Below are 17,548 nucleotides of genomic sequence, written 5' to 3' on the forward strand. Positions count from 1 at the left end.
TTAAGTGGATGATTTCCCTACTTAGTTCTAAGTGTCATGGAGTCGTACTTTCAAGAGAAAACCCTTTATTAAGAATCAAGCAAGATACAAATTTTACGGGCAAACCGCTCGAATTTGTCTTAAGTGCAAATTATGGGTTAAATTTCCATTCTTTGGTTTGGCTCCTAAATCACCATCCCGATCATCCATGTGTGAGTCACATGCATGATTATCGATTAATATTTACATGTACGTCATATTTACATATGTATGCTAAGTCTCATATTCAAGAATTAAAGGAAAATTACTTTTTTACGAATGAAGTGAGATGATTGTGACTATATTTATTGACGTGTATGTGTGGGGTTGGGAGACGTTCTGGCCAACCTTACCACCTGTAGTGTATGTGTGGGGCTGAGAGATGTTTTGGCCTACCTTACCAATTATTTACTTGTATGTGTGTGGTTGAGAGAAATCTTGGTCTCCCTTACCAAGTATGGGCCAGATGGGTTGGGAAATACCTGACCTCCTTGCGGCATTGTGCACTGCAGCCATGATCATGATCAAAATCACGGAGTCACAATCAAGGATCTAAGTTCATAGTTACAGTTACAGATTCAGATACAGATACAGTTCATAGTTTTTATGACTACGTTTCAGTACAGTTTATGCAGTTAAATTGATTATAAATGACTTAGCCATGCATATGTTATATTCATGTTCTCTCATTTTAGAAGTATATTTTATTCAAATTAAAGGCACAAAGTATTTTATTATCAAGATATTTTTAATCTGAGTGTGCTTGTATTTATGTAGTACTCGTTATCCCCCACCCCCCCATATTCTTGTTGAGTCTTTTAGACTCACTACACTTATTGTTTTCAGGTGATGAGTATTTCATTGAGATTGCGGGGCAGTACTATCGAGTGGACTGTGATGCAGGAACGACACATCTCTCTAACCATTCCAGTCTTCCGCAAAATTTTATTTTAGCACTTTAAAGTCTTTCATCTTGTTAATTCAGTAAATGTAAATGTAAAGATAATATTCTTCGGAATTATTTGTGGGCACTTATGTATCAAATCGTTTAACTTTTTGATGTTTGGAGTGTCAATCTCTTTCTCAGGGTTTCGTTTATTTTCTCTTCTCGGGCTAGTTTATTTATTGTTTTTGGTTGTGAATTTTTTTATTTGTTTTCTGAGACAGGAGGGTTTTAATCAAAACAGTTAGGTCATGAAGAAAATTTTGGAAAAGCCCGTATTTTATTTAATCATTAATTATAAGAAGTAGTTAGGGTCGTTTCAGCTATTGAGGAGTTGCCAGTTGTTTTTGAGTACCCAGATGTTTTCTCGGATGAGATTCAGGTTTTCCTCTAGTTCGAGATATTGAGTTCGGGATTGAGCTAGCGCTAGGGACGACATCAATTTCTCATGAACCTTATCGTCTGGCACCAGCAAAAAGAAGGGAGTTGCAACATCAGTTGTATGATTTGTTGGATAATAGATATATCCGAATGAGAATTTCACCTTGGGAAGCGCTAGTTCTTTCATAAAGAAGAAGGATGGTTCCATGCGTCTCTGTATTGACTACAGACAGATGAACCAAGCGACGATCAATAACAAGTATCTTTTGTAGTGCATTGATGATTTGTTCGACTAACTTCAAGGTACATCCGTGTATTCCAATATTGACTTGAGGTCAGGGTATCATAAATTGTGAGTTTGAGATGTGGATGTTTCAAAGACTGCATTTCGTACGAGGTATGATCACTATGATTTTTTGGTGATTCCTTTTGGACTGACGAACGCACATGGAGTGTTCATGGATTTGATGAATAGGGTCTTCCGCAGTTATGTGGACAAATTCTTCGTGGTCTTTATTGACAGTTGACGATATTTTGATATACTCGCAAAGTGTTGATGAGCATGCGCAGCACTTGAGTCTTGTACAACAGATTCTTCGTGAGAAGCAGTTACATGCCAAGTTCAAGAAGTGCGAGTTTTGGATTGATTGATCGAGTAGTGTTCCTTGGTCATGTCATTTCTAAGGAGGGCGTTTCAGTGAAACCAAGAAAAATTGAAGCTATATTTAACTGGTCACGTCCGATGACAACTTCAAAAATTCATAACTTCTTAGGTTTAGCAAGGTACTATCGATGATTTGATTAGTCGACTAACTACCGCACATGTTCTTGTTTTAACATCTAGATCCGGAGGCTATGCGGTATTTAAAGATGCATCTCTTCAAGGTTTGGTTTGTGTGCTGACATAGAACGAGCATGTGATTGCCTATACTTCACGACAGTTGAAGACCCATGAAGAAAACTACCTAGTGCATGATCTAGAGCTTGCAGAGATCGTGCTTTCACTGAATTTTGGCATCATTATCTTTATGGAGAGTATCTCGAGATCTTTTCGGACCACAAGATCTTGAAATATTTGTCCACTATAGGTTGTGCTAAACAGGTGGCAGTGTTGTTGGATGGATTTTCTCAAAGATTATGATTGTGAGATCAAGTACCATCTAGGTTCTGCGAATCCAGTTGCAGACTCACTTAGCCGTAAGGTGAGTATTCGTTCTCTTTGCACTATTCAGTATCCAATGCAGTCCAGAAATGTTGTTCTATGGTTTTCATGTTCAGAAGGGGATACAAGTATTTTCGCTGTTAGCTGAGCTAGAATTGTTTGCCCGTATTCGACAAATCCAGTTTTTGAATTTGAAGACGCTGAAGTTAGCCAGGCTCTTGGTCAGGGAGACAACACATCCGATTTCCATTTTCAGACAGACGGATTATTGTGTTTGTCAAGTAGAGTGTTGTACATGACGATTAGACCTTGCGATATGAGATTTTGTCTCAGTCTCATTGTAGTAGATTCAACGTTCACCCAAGAAGTTCAAAGATGTGGTTCTAGTGGAAAGGTATGTAGCCTATCGTTTACTAGTCTATCTCTCGATGTCTTATTTGTCAGTAGGTCTAAGGTTGAGCATCTTCGACCAAGTGGTCTAATAGAGATCTTGGAGATTGTATAGTGGAAGAGGGATCATGTGACGATGTATTTTGTCACACACTTGACAATGTCCTCTAGGCAGTGTATTGCCATTTGGATGTTTTGGACAGGTTTTCCAAATCTGCACACTTTCTTCCGTATAACCGTGATCAGTTCCCTTTTGATCGCATAGCAATGTTATACATCCAAGAGTTTGTGCGATTGTATGGAGTCCCTTTGAGAATAGTTAGTATTAGAGATCCGAGGTTCACCTCACAATTTTGGGGTAGATTTCAGAGAGCCTTGGCCACTACTTTGAGTACTGCATATCACTCGAAGACTAACGATCAGTCCGAGAGGACTATTCGGAAATTAAATGATATGCTGAGGACTTAAGTAATGGATTTTGGGTTATCTTGACAGGATCACTTTCCGGTGATAGAGTTCGCGTACAACAATAACTATCATCGTAGTATTGGCATGACACCGTTTGATGCTTTATATGGATGTTGTTGTAAGACACCATTATTTTGGGATGTGGTAAGGGAACGATAGGTTTAAGGGCCGGAGTTGATCTAGCAGATCATGGACAAAGTTGAGTTGATCAAGAAAAGGGTCAGGACCGCGCAAGACAGACATGCCAGTTATGGAAAAACCAAGCAAATACCATTGTATTTTTAGGCAATAGAATATGTTTTCCTGTGAGTATCACCTTTCTGGAATGTGATGATGTTTGGTCTGAAGGGCAAGTTAGCGCCTAGATTAATTGGTCCATTTGAGATACTAGAGAAGGATGGAGATGTGACTTACTATTTGGCGTTACCACCGTATCTCTCTAGCATTCACAATGTGTTCCGTGTATCATTACTCCATCATTATATTGCAGAAGAGTTGCACATTCTACATCCGATAGAGGTTTATCTAGAACACAATTTGTCTTACATGGAAAGACTGCTCAGGATTCTTGATAGGAAGGAAAAGGTTCTTTGGAATAAGCGTATTCCTCTAGTCATGGTTCAGTGGCAATGTCGAGTCACTGAAGAGACGACTTGGGAGTTAGAAAATCGTATACATTCGGAATACTTGGAGTTGTTTTGGTTGTATTTTCCTTTGCAAATTCAGAGTTTTAACTGATTGTATTTAGAACTTGTTTTCAGTGTTGTTTTTGTTCTGATTATCCTAGTCTGTATTTCGAGGAAGAAATCTCCTAAGTTGGGGAGAATGTAGTAGCTCGACTCCTAATTAATTTAATCAAGTGTCTAAACATTATTAAAGGGTCCTAAGTGAGTTTAAGGAGTTGAAATATGGATTCTGATTGATCGGAAATGGTTGCAAGAGCTTCAAATTAGTGGACAGCTCGGAAGCTCTGAAGAGAACTTCGTAAGCACCGAACAAGTTCGGAAGCAGCATTGTACTTCAGATTCATAGGGTGAGTTCGGAAGCTTTGAACTTAGGATCAGAATGTCCGATCGCCCTTGGATAAGAGAGTGTGGGCTTTCTGATTGGTGACATGACTTGACATAGTTCGGAAGCTCTGAACCCCATTTCAGAAAGTCTAAAATCCGTCGGCAACATTGTGTTGTCCAATCCGCATTCGATGGATATAGATCGGAAGCTTCGATAGAGAGATCGAAAGCTCTGAAGTCCGATCTTTGACTATAAATAGGGGCCGAGAACTTCATTTACAACTTGCCAATTCACTCATTCCTCTCTCATTATTGGTGGTTTTGGAAGGATTCCAGGCTTCTTCTTGAGGGCCAATCGATAGCAAAGCGCTACCAAGATCGTAGCGAAGTTGATCCTAGATTTTGAAGCCACTGCATCAAAGGGCTAACGACAGACGTAAGTATAAGTTTAGATTTTGATTAGCTTCTGTGCGTAGCTATTAGTCTAGTTGATGATTATCTGCTTATAGGCTTGGACTAGAGATCCAGTGTTGCAAGATTTCTTGAGTGGCTTAATAGAGGTATGGACGTACAATTAGAAATATCCTGGTTGAGTATACATGTTCTATGATTTCATGGTTGATATAACATAGCTTATGTGAATTTATTATGCCACGATTATTACTGCTACACGCATTATCATGTTGAGCCTATATCTTGATATTACCAGTAGAACATGATTTGGTTAAGGGTTTACAACACCAAAATACAACAAGAGTTTGAATACAATTCAACTCCTAAAACCAAGGTTGTCAAGTACACATACAAACAAAGACAACAGCCGGATAATTCGGTGAGAATACAATTCCCAGTAAAAGAGACAATCATGCAGTATCAATCAAACATATCAATCAAGACATGCATCAATCCAAGTCATATATCCACTTCAGATATAAATCAAGTAAACATATCAAGTCATGACATGTATCAACTTCCATATATCTATCACATCAAGATAGAATTCAAGTAATTAATCCAAGTACTGAATTAAAATAATATGCATGTCTTTAAAACTTCTGGATTATCAGACTCAGATAATCAAATGGAATTCTTCTTTCTTTCTTTCTTCGGTTTGGGATCCCGAGGTTAAAATATCCAACAATCACACCGAACTCCCCTCTCAAGTTGAACGAGGCATATTTTAATCCTCTAGACTCCAGAGCATTATAGAGAGTTTATTTGACAAGGTATAAAATCTCCAATCAGGTCACTCAACTACAATCTCTAGATCGTCTAATCAAATTGAAATGAATCAAGGCTCAATATGAATGCATATGTCATCTCATGCATTCTAATATCATTTCAATCATCAGTTCATATAAGCATTCAATCATGCTTTCATTCATCAATTCAAATAATCATTCAAACATGATTTCGTCAATATAAATGCATATATAATCTCATGCATTCAAATAAACATTCAATCAAGCAAGTATGTGATTTCTTCGTAACACTCGAATAAATTCTAATTCGAGTTAATCATTCCATTCAATTCTAAGTCGTCTTTTACCTTATTCTCTTCGAAGGTACTGAAATCTGAAAATCAATAATAAGGATAATAATCAATATCCAAACAAATTCATTAACAACTCAATCAACTTCTTCAATCGATAAATAAGAAAATCGATATTGTACCGACTTCAATCTTCCAACTGACCAAATCTGCTACCTCGCAACTCTGCTGACTTCAATTCAATCTATCATAAGAAGTCAAAAGGATCAATATCGACATCCAAAATCTCAATCAAACTCGATACGATCAAAATATTGAACGATATCCAAAACTCAAACTGACGGCATAACGGCTATAAACTGATCAAACCGGAAACACAGACAGCAAGATATCAATTCAATAAACTCATAATCATCTCAATATCATCAAAACAATTCAAATCCTTCAAATCTAAAATCTCCAATTTTGAAATAATCTTCCAAAAATCAAAACAATTCCGAACAACGCTCTATTTCAAAACCGACAGAGAATAAACGATCAGAACTCTGCCAAGATCAACATACTCCAAACTCAATCGATTCTAACAACATCCAAAAATAGAAGTCTAGCTGATCGAAGAAAAACTTACTATAGAATGAAGCTCTCGCAGACGTGATCGCTAATCTGCCTTCAGAAATAAATTCCAACGGACGGATCGAGCTCGGGGAGAAATCTGGAAGCTCGAAGAACAAGGGAGGCGCTACAATGGAGGGAGGAGGCGATGGGGAAGGAGATGAAGTGATGAGGAGACTAGTCAAGGCCTCCATAATATAACAAAACCACAATTTGCGTTTCAGTCCCTGAATTTTCCGAAAATTTCATTTTAGTCCCTCATCAAAATTGAATCGGCCCTCGACTTATAAAAACTCTGATTATCTCAAATAAAGTCCATTAAGATTAATTTGGGGTGTTACAGTTCTCCCCCTCTTGTTGAAGAACGGTGATCAGATCAATCAGGATTGATACCCGGTGCAGCGGAAGTTTAAAATTTTTTTATATGGAAGGATTCCATAATGGGTATCAAAACTTTACGATTAAATTGTATGTGTAAAAATTAAATAACAATTATAAATTTTTACCTCCAATCTCGAATCGAGATTATGGACACCAACAGATTACTCTGCTCTTGTTGTATATCCCTGGAACTGATGGACGAACTGTTCTTCAATCAGGTCCACGAACAGAGATTTAATCCCTCTGATAGATTGCACTAGAAAATCTATCAGAAGTTTCTACGAAGAGAATTAACGAATTTGATCTGTTAAACCAGACTGAAAATTCAAAATTCACAGGCTGGATTTTTCCTGAGCAGAGGGGAGGGGGGCGGCCACTTTAGAGAAAACACTGCTAGGGTTTTCGAAAATATTTTGTGACCTCTGTTGTGTAATTTCTGTACTGCAATAACTTATTTATAATGTGGGCTGCTAACAACTTAGGGCCCATTAGTCATAAGTTCAAGCTTGACAAGAAAATCCCGCATGTTCAAAAATTAATATAAAATTCATCGTGACTCAGATTGATAAACCAATTTCACCAATGTTCACAGAAACCATTTATGCATCTTTTAGAGTCAAGATAAATTTTCTGAATCCGAATTCAGTGATTTCCAAAAATACCCATCCCTATGTCATTTTAGGAAATCTTACTCCTCTACTCTTAAATAAGAAGTCCCACTTCTTTGTTCATTAAATTTAACTCTTTAAATTTAACTATCTCAACGGGGATTAAAAATCCATTACTCTTTGTGACCCTCAATAGTTCAAGGATACAGCTAGCCGTGGGCTCACAACTCCTTGTGACTCGGAACAACAATTTCCGACTTGCCCATCGAATCATGGTATGAGAGCCTAGCAACATCGCCCCATGATTCCCTAGGTATCACTGATAGTGCCTGCAAGAACCAATAGATTTTGGTTAGCGTACAGTACGGTCCCTTCATCCAAATATCCCGATCGAATCAACAACCATTGGCAAATCGAGAGTCGTTCGAGATTCGATAACTATGCAATACATCTTGAAGATCAAATAGTGACATCGCATGTGCTATTAAGAAACCATTTCATAAAAAACATCATGTACTCTGGCCAGAGATTCGTCACACTAATATCTCCTCAGATTGCATAGGATATCCACACTCGCAAGTATGTGGTGAATCCTTGACAACAAAGCATCGACTCCTATATGTGTTGTAACTGTACCCAATCCCGACACCTGATGACCCCAATAGAGTCGGTAAACGAGTCAAAGCACAGTACTAGCATATAGAGTCTCAATGATGTTTCAAGTAGTAAGGACTAATGGTGTACAACCAAAACCGTGGACTTTATCCACTCGATAAGTGATAACCACTTGGAAAGTCCGGATAGGGTAGTTCGATCATTCATCGTATGAATATCCATTTGCATGCTTTAAACATCTCTATGTTCCATACCAATGAAACGTGGTACTCGGCATCGCAAATGCTAGTCTCAATCTCGAGCGATCCTTATCCTTATTGACGGACGGCTCAATCGACTAGGAACTGTTTAAAATATACAGTGACTATAAGATGTGCTTCATGATAGCCATCCTCATGTGCTACCACATCTTACATACACTATAGTATATTTAAGGTCTTTATCAAAACAACAATAGTATATCACAATATAACAATATGAAGAAAGATAAAGTCATTGCCATTAATAAAAGTGTAAATTATATTAAACAAAAGATTGTTTATACAAAGAGTCATCAAAGCCCTTAGCCACAAGTTGGCTCACCGGGCACCCACTCTTTCAATCTCCCACTTGCCCTAAAATCAACTAGTCATACTACGTAGACCCATTGCTTCGCGATGTTTGTCAAATAATGGTCCTGGCAAGGGCTTAGTAAGTGGATCAGCGATATTGTCTGCAGAGGCCACTCTTTCGACAGTGATGTCTCCTCTTTCCACGATCTCCCGGATGATGTGGTATTTCCTCAGTACGTGTTTGGATCTTTGATGAGACCTTGGTTCCTTTGCCTGAGAATGGCACCCGTGTTGTCACAGTACACCGGGACTGGACCAACAACTTCCGGAATAACGCCCAACTCTTGGACGAAATTCCTTATCCAAACGGCCTCTTTAGCAGCAGCTGATGCTACAATGTATTCTGCCTCAGTGGTGGAATCCGCTGTGGTGTCCTGCTTGGAACTCTTCCAAGAGACATCACCGTCATTGAGAATGAACACAAATCCAGAGGTTGACTTCGAGTCATCCACGTCACTTTGGAAGCTAGAGTCGGTATAGCCTTCCAATTTTAGTTCTCTTCCTCCATATACCATGAACATATTCTTAGTCCTTCGTAAGTACTTAAGAATGTCCTTCACGGCTTTCCAATGCATTTGACCGGGATTAGCTTGATATCTGCTCATGACACTCAGAGCAAATGCTACATCCGGTCTGGTAGATATCATCCCATACATGATACTACCAATGGCTGACGCATATGGTACATGTGTCATTTTCTCTATCTTTTCATCAGTCTTGGGACACATAGACTTGGATAGAGAAACTCTATGACACATGGGTAGATGTCCTCTCTTGGACCCATCCATTGAAAACCGTTTCAATATGGTGTCGATGTAGGTTGATTGAGTGAGTCCTATCATTCTCTTAGATCTATCTCTATAGATCTGTATCCCTAAAATATAGGATGCCTCACCCAAATCCTTCATCGAGAATCTACCTGATAACCATATCTTTGTTGACTGCAACATCCCTACGTCATTCCCAATGAGTAGGATGTCATCAACATAAAGTACTAAGAATGTCACAGCATCCTTAACTACTTTCTTGTACACGCATGGTTCCTCCGGGTTCTTGATGAAACCAAAATCCTTTATTGTTTCATCAAATTTTTGGTTTCAACTTCTTGATGCTTGTTTGAGACCATAGATCGATCTCTGAAGCTTGCATACCTTATGCTCGCTTCCCATGGATGTGTATCCCTCAGGCTGCGTCATATAGATCTCTTCCTTAATGTTTCCATTAAGAAATGCAGTCTTCACATCCATTTGCCATATCTCATAGTCATACCAAGCAGCTATGACAATAAGGATTCTTATGGACTTGAACATTGCAACTGGTGAAAAGGTTTCATCATAGTCAACTCCTTGTCTTTGAGTATAACCTTTCGCCACCAATCGCGCCTTGTAGGTCAATACCTTACCATCAGGACCAAGATTTCTCTTGTAGATCCATTTACACCTTATTGAACAATTCCATCGGGAGGATCTACTAAGGACCAAACTTGGTTTGTATGCATCAAATCTATTTCCGACTGCATAGCTTCAAGCCATAAATTTGAATCCACATCAGAAATTGCTTCTTTGAAGTTTTTTGGATCACATCCAACATCGGGTTCATCTTGATCCCCTTCAAGAAGAAGACCATATCGAATAGGAGGTTTAGAAGTCCTCTCGGATCTTCTAGGTATAGGCGTGTCTATCAATGGTTCCTGAGGTGTAGGATCATTATTTTGTATTTCGGGTTCTTCTCGAATTTCTTCGAGTTCCATCATCTCGCCTTTCTTATCCAATAAGAACTCCTTCTCCAAGAAGGTGGCATTCCTTGAAACAAACACCTTTGTTTCAGCAGGATGATAGAAATAATATCCGATTGAATTCTTCGGATACCCTACAAAATAACATAAGGTGGATCGACTATCCAACTTATCTCCCATTGTCTGCTTCACGTAAGCTGGACATCCCCAAATCCTCAAGTACGAATACTTAGGAGCTTTGCCATTCCATAACTTGTATGGTGTTTTGTCCACTGCTTTGGTGTGGACGTTGTTCAACAACAACACCGCCATTTCAAGCGCATAGCCCCAAAACGAAGTTGGAAGCTCAGTGAAGCTCATCATGGATCGAACCATGTCCAACAAAGTTCGATTACGACGCTCCGATACACCATTCAGCTGATGTGTCATAGGAGGAGTCCACTGAGAGAGAATCTCATTCTCTTTCAGATAGTCCAAAAACTCGATACTTAAGTATTCTCCACCTCGATCCGATCGAAGTGCCTTAATACTTTTACCTAGCTTGTTTTCTACTTCAGCCTTGAATTCTTTGAACTTTTCAAATGCTTCAGACTTATATTTCATTAAATATAAATACCCATACCTAGAATAATCATCAGTAAAGGTAATGAAGTAGGTGTGTCCATATTGAGTACCAATTCTAAATGGACCACAAACATCTGTATGGATCAAATCCAACAGATTTTGACTACGCTCAGGTTTCCCCTTAAAAGGAGATTTAGTCATTTTTCCTTTCAGGCAGGACTCACAAGTAGGTAGAGAGTTAATATCAGACATATCAAACATGCCCTCTCCCACTAGCTTGTTCATCCTCCTTGAGGAAATATGACCTAGCCTAGCATGCCAAAGGTTTGCCGGTTTTTGACTATCGATTTTCCTTTTATTTGTTGTTACCGGTTTATCAACATAATTTATCGGAACGTCTTTTAATTTTAAGTTATATAGATCGTTTTCAAGTTGTCCATTTGAAATCAAACATTCATTCTTGTAAATATTGCAAATCCCATTCACAAAATTGCAAGAATAACCATCTCTATCAAGCATAGAAACAGAAATAATGTTTTTAATCAAATCTGGAACAAATAAAACATCTCTCAAAAGTAACTTAAAATCGTTCTGCAAAATTAAATAAACATCTCCCACAGCTTTAGCTTCAACTCTAGAACCATTTCCGAGCATCAGCTGGGTCTCACCCATTCTAAGCTTGCGACTTCTTGTCATCACCTGCAAATCATTGCAAATGTGAGATCCACATCCGGTATCCAATACCCAAGAAGTAGTATTAAGTGAAACATTTATTTCAATATAGAACATACCCTTCGCAGTTCGCAACTGCTCTAGATATTCCTTGCAGTTACGTTTCCAATGACCGGGTTTCTTGCAGTAATGGCAAACATCCTTGGACTTTTCCATGTTTGAAGCCTTTGTCTTGTACTTCTTCTCGGGTTCGGTTTTCTTGGGTGGGGCAGAACGTTTCTTACCCTTTGTACTTGGCCCCTTCTTAGCAGAAGAAGAGGAGCTCACCAAGAAAGCCGGTTTATCCTTCTTTAAAGTGGATTCATATGTTACAAGCATATTGACCATCTCTTCAAGGGAGGCCTCTATCTTGTTCATATTGAAATTCACCACAAATCCGTCAAACGAAGAAGGAAGAGATAGAAGTAATAAGTCCACGTTGAGTTCATGCTCCAACACCAAATCAAGCGTTACCAACTTCTGTATGAGCCAAATCACTCGTACCCCATGATCACGGACCGAAGTCCCTTCACGCATGCGACACGTCATTAGCTCTTTTACAGTAGCGAATCTTTCAGCTCTCGATTGAGCCCCAAAAAGTTCCTTGAGTTGTACATGAATTTCAACAGCATTCACGGTATCCTCAAATCACCTCTGGAGTTCATCAGACATCGAGGCTTGCATATAGAATTTGGCCTTGATATCATGGTCCCACCATGTATCAAGTTTGGCCAACTCTTCCGGACTTACATCAGCTGGTGCTTCCTTCGGAGGAGATTTTTCTAACACGTAGAGCATCTTCTCCGAAGTCAAGACAATCTTCAACTTACGAAACCATTCCGTATAGTTTGCGCCAGTCAGTTTATTTTGTTCGAGGATAGAGAATAGTGGATTGCGCGAATTCATCTTAATGAAATACTGAAAAGAAACAGACAATTATCAGTGATTGTTTAATTAATTTACTAAGACATAAAATAGGCGAAATTTATTTTATGAATCTCACTCCCACTATTTTAACGATTTCACTACCCTCTAGTAAAAACGGGAAACTATTTTCCTTAGTGGGAACATGGAGTCCAATTGACAAACTATGGTCCCGAATAATATCAGCCAACCATAATTTTCAAAAGGTAGAGCCCAATTGCTTCCAAAGCAACCTCCATGTTTTTACCTCATGTCCAATAAGGGCCCATTAATATGACGCCATTTATTGTGACATGTCAAGATGACCCATCAATATTAAGTTGTGATGGACGGTCTCCATGTGGATCCCCCAATAATATGAGCCAATCCCATGGGAGTTCCACCCAACTTACAACATGTGTCGATCCAATGTACAACTTTCCATCGAACGGGCCCCCCCAATAATATGAGCCGGACCGTATCCGCGGGTAGCATCTCATACATTGATCGTTGATGGAAGGTAGGAACATTTAAACAATATTTAAATTTCCTTTATTTATCTTGATATCAATTTTAAATCATATTTAAAATGAGGGATTTTAATTTTGAAAATTTGTCTCATCATTTTAAAATTTGTATGCTTGCGGGATTCATACAATTTTGTCTAAAACATGCATACAACTATAATATCATATATTATATAGGATGATCGATTCCATTTCTATTCGACCCGTGGTTGCCAATCACGAGTCTAAGTCCAATCCTAGGTAATATGCAGGTATGCAATGCAATCCTATTACATTGAGCTTCCAATTTACATTTCTTCAGTCTTTATTGTCTGCTGGGCCCACCTCCGTCTTCAAATCTTCATCTCCCACTAAGTCTAATGTATTTACAATAAATAACCATGACAAGTAGGGGATACATTTTAAGGGGTGGGAACGGGCCATAAACTAGGCCCACTTTTATTACATATGACAATTCATATTGGGCCATAAACCAGGCCCATTAATAAATCCAACAACAATAAAAACAAATCTAAATTCCTAACATACACCTACAAAATTGGTCATGGCAATCGATCATCCTTATCCAATAATATTTAACTCAAAATTAATTTATTGGATAACATGCAATGGCAATTAAATTTAAAAGGATAAAATCATATTCCATATATAAAATCTTATTTTACATACAAAATCATATTTTATCTTTTTATCAAATAAAATCATATTTTACATATAAAATCCAATTTTATACATAAAATCATATTTTACTCAATATTTCCATAAGATCATATCTTATCATAAATTTTACCAAAAATAATTAATTTCATAAAATCTGATTTAACGGATAAAATCTATAAATTTTCCAAAAATTCAAATTTATCCAAAAATCAATTTTAAAATTTTCGGACTCGAACAATTCGATCCGATGCCTCGTGGACCAATCAAAAACAATTTTCGATCGGACCAAAAATAGAATTTAAAAATATTAAAATTTTAATTTTAAAATTAAAAATTAATTTTCGCGGGCCGCCTGGGACGCTCCCGGGCTGCCCGCGCCCCAAAGGGGCTCGGGCCGGGCTGCCCGTCGCTGCCCCTAGGGAAGCGACGATCGCTGCCCTAGGTAGCGCCGTGCGCTGCCCTGGGTAGCGATCACGTCGCCGCCCATGGGCAGCGACCCTCGCTGCCCCCCTTGGGCAGCGATCCAATCGCTGCCCGTGTTTTGCCCGAAAAAAAATTTTTATTTTAAAAAATTTATTTTGTTTCAAAAACCGAGGCTTAAAAAATTTTTGTACAATCGATTAATTTAATCACTTGATCTGAGCAACCTGGCTCTGATACCACTGTTGGAGAACGGTGATCAGATCAATCAGGATTGATACCCGGTGCAGCGGAAGTTTAAAATTTTTTTATATGGAACGATTCCATAATGGGTATCAAAACTTTACGATTAAATTGTATGTGTAAAAATTAAATAACAATTATAAATTTTTACCTCCAATCTCGAATCGAGATTATGGACACCAACAGATTACTCTGCTCTTGTTGTATATCCCTGGAACTGATGGACGAACTGTTCTTCAATCAGGTCCACGAACAGAGATTTAATCCCTCTGATAGATTGCACTAGAAAATCTATCAGAAGTTTCTACGAAGAGAATTAACGAATTTGATCCGTTAAACCAGACTGAAAATTCAAAATTCACAGGCTGGATTTTTCCCGAGCAGAGGGGAGGGGGGCGGCCACTTTAGAGAAAACACTGCTAGGGTTTTCGAAAATATTTTGTGACCTCTGTTGTGTAATTTCTGTACTGCAATAACTTATTTATAATGTGGGCTGCTAACAGCTTAGGGCCCATTAGTCATAAGTTCAAGCTTGACAAGCAAAGCCCGCATGTTCAGAAATTAATATAAAATTCATCGTGACTCGGATTGATAAACCAATTTCACCAATGTTCACAGAAACCATTTCTGCATCTTTTAGAGTCAAGATAAATTTTTTGAATCCGAATTCAGTGATTTCCAAAAATACCCATCCCTATGTCATTTTAGGAAATCTAACTCCTCTACTCTTAAATAAGAAGTCCCACTTCTTTGTTCATTAAATTTAACTCTTTAAATTTAACTATCTCAACGGGGATTAAAAATCCATTACTCTGTGTGACCCTCAATGGTTCAGGGATTCAGCTAGCCGTGGGCTCACAACTCCTTGTGACTCGGAACAACAATTTCCGACTTGCCCATCGAATCATGGTATGAGCGCCTAGCAACATCGCCCCATGATTCCCTAGGTATCACTGATAGTGCCTGCAAGAACCAATAGATTTTGGTTAGCGTACAGTACGGTTCCTTCATCCAAATATCCCGATCGAATCAACAACCATTGGTAAATAGAGAGTCGTTCAAGATTCGATAACTATGCAATACATCTTGAAGATCAAATAGTGACATCGCATGTGCTACTAAGAAACCATTTCTTAAAACACATCATGTACTCTGGCCAGAGATTCGTCACACTAATATCTCCTCATATTGCATAGGATATCCACACTCGCAAGTATGTGGTGAATCCTTGACAACAAAGCATCGACTCCTATATGTGTTGTAACTGTACCCAATCCCGACACCTGATGACCCCAATAGAGTCGGTAAACGAGTCAAAGCACAGTACTAGCATATAGAGTCTCAATGATGTTTCAAGTAGTAAGGACTAATGGTGTACAACCAAAACCGCGGACTTTATCCACTCGATAAGTGATAACCACTTGGAAAGTCCGGATAGGGTAGTTCGATCATTCATCGTATGAATATCCATTTGCATGCTTTGAACATCTCTATGTTCCATACCAATGAAACGTGGTACTCGACATCGCAAATGCTAGTCTCAATCTCGAGTGATCCTTATCCTTATTGACGGACGGCTCAATCGACTAGGAACTGTTTAAAATATACAGTGACTATAAGATGTTTTTCATGATAGCCATCCCCATGTGCTACCACATCTTAAATACACTATAGTATATTTAAGGTCTTTATCAAAACAACAATAGTATATCACAATATAACAATATGAAGAAAGATAAAGTCATTGCCATTAATAAAAGTGTAAATTATATTAAACAAAAGATTGTTTATACAAAGAGTCATCAAAGCCCTTAGCCACAAGTTGGCTCACCGGGCACCCACTCTTTCACCTCTTAGAATCGATTTCGTCCTCGAAATCAATCACTGTTCTACACAATGTCGAGGATAAAGTCAAAGAATTGCAATAAGAATTTACATCTCTGAACTAAGTCCAGAATCTGCTTCCAAATAAACTCTGAATCGTTCGTCTCAACAGTTCGACATCTCAATCAATCAGAGAATGTCAGAATCTCTAGTCAATTACTTCATCAACACTCTGTCCGTCTATCAAAAGTCAACTCATCGTCGTCAGAAAATTCTTCTAAACTCAGTCACAATTCGAATCATCTTACGTTCTAAACCAAGAGACAAAGGGAATTAATCTCAAAATTCAATTCGATCATCGTCTACTCTCGTACAACTTCTATAATGTGCCTCCAATAACTCTTCAAACTCTGTCGTTGCACGAAATTTCCACAAACATTAAGAATTCTTTCAACTAGTGCTAAGTCGAGCACTACTACTCAATGCAATTCTTCTAAAGTTCGACTCATCTAATCTGGCTGTCCGTCGTTCTAAGGGTATCGAATCAAAAGTAGTTGAAATCGACAACAAAATTTCCTTCAAAGTCTATGCCAAAAGGATAATGCATCAAGGATCTCAGTCTAAACTGACAGACTTCGGCAATTCATGACATCTGACAACCTCTGACAAGATATCAATTATCTCCTCTTCATCATAATCATTATGTACAGAAACCTGTAACGGATCCTATCTATCGGTCAATCAAAATCAGACAGTAGATAAAATAAGAACAAATTCTTTGGTTCTAAACATCAGTTGCTGCATTCACTCCTTCTGTTAAAAAGATTCAAATCAGAAATCTCAATAAGAAGAAAATCAAATACTGCAAGATCATCCGTACTGAAACTCAGAATAAGAAGAACGGATAATCAAAAATTCCATCATCAAATAAACAGATCAAAAAAATTCATTCGGTTCAATCAGAATTTCAAACGTCGAGATTAGTCTACAACTGATCGGCGTACAATTCTGAAAAGATTGTAGAAGACTCTGAACGATCAGTACAATTCTCACATCCAAAAAACAAGAATTCATCAATAAGAACTCCTAATTTCAACTCATACTTCTGAGAGATTCGGTCAACATAAAATTCTTCAACAAAACAAGAGTATTCGTCAAAACAAACGGCATGTCAAAAGCTCAAAATGGCCATACCTCAATCGAAAACGCTTCTGAGAAAGCTTACTTCACAAACTTTCTGTAGATAAAACTTCGGATCTCAAATCAGCAT

The sequence above is a fragment of the Henckelia pumila genome, chromosome 4 (genome assembly GCF_033568475.1).
Source record: "Henckelia pumila isolate YLH828 chromosome 4, ASM3356847v2, whole genome shotgun sequence".
NCBI lineage: Eukaryota > Viridiplantae > Streptophyta > Magnoliopsida > Lamiales > Gesneriaceae > Henckelia > Henckelia pumila.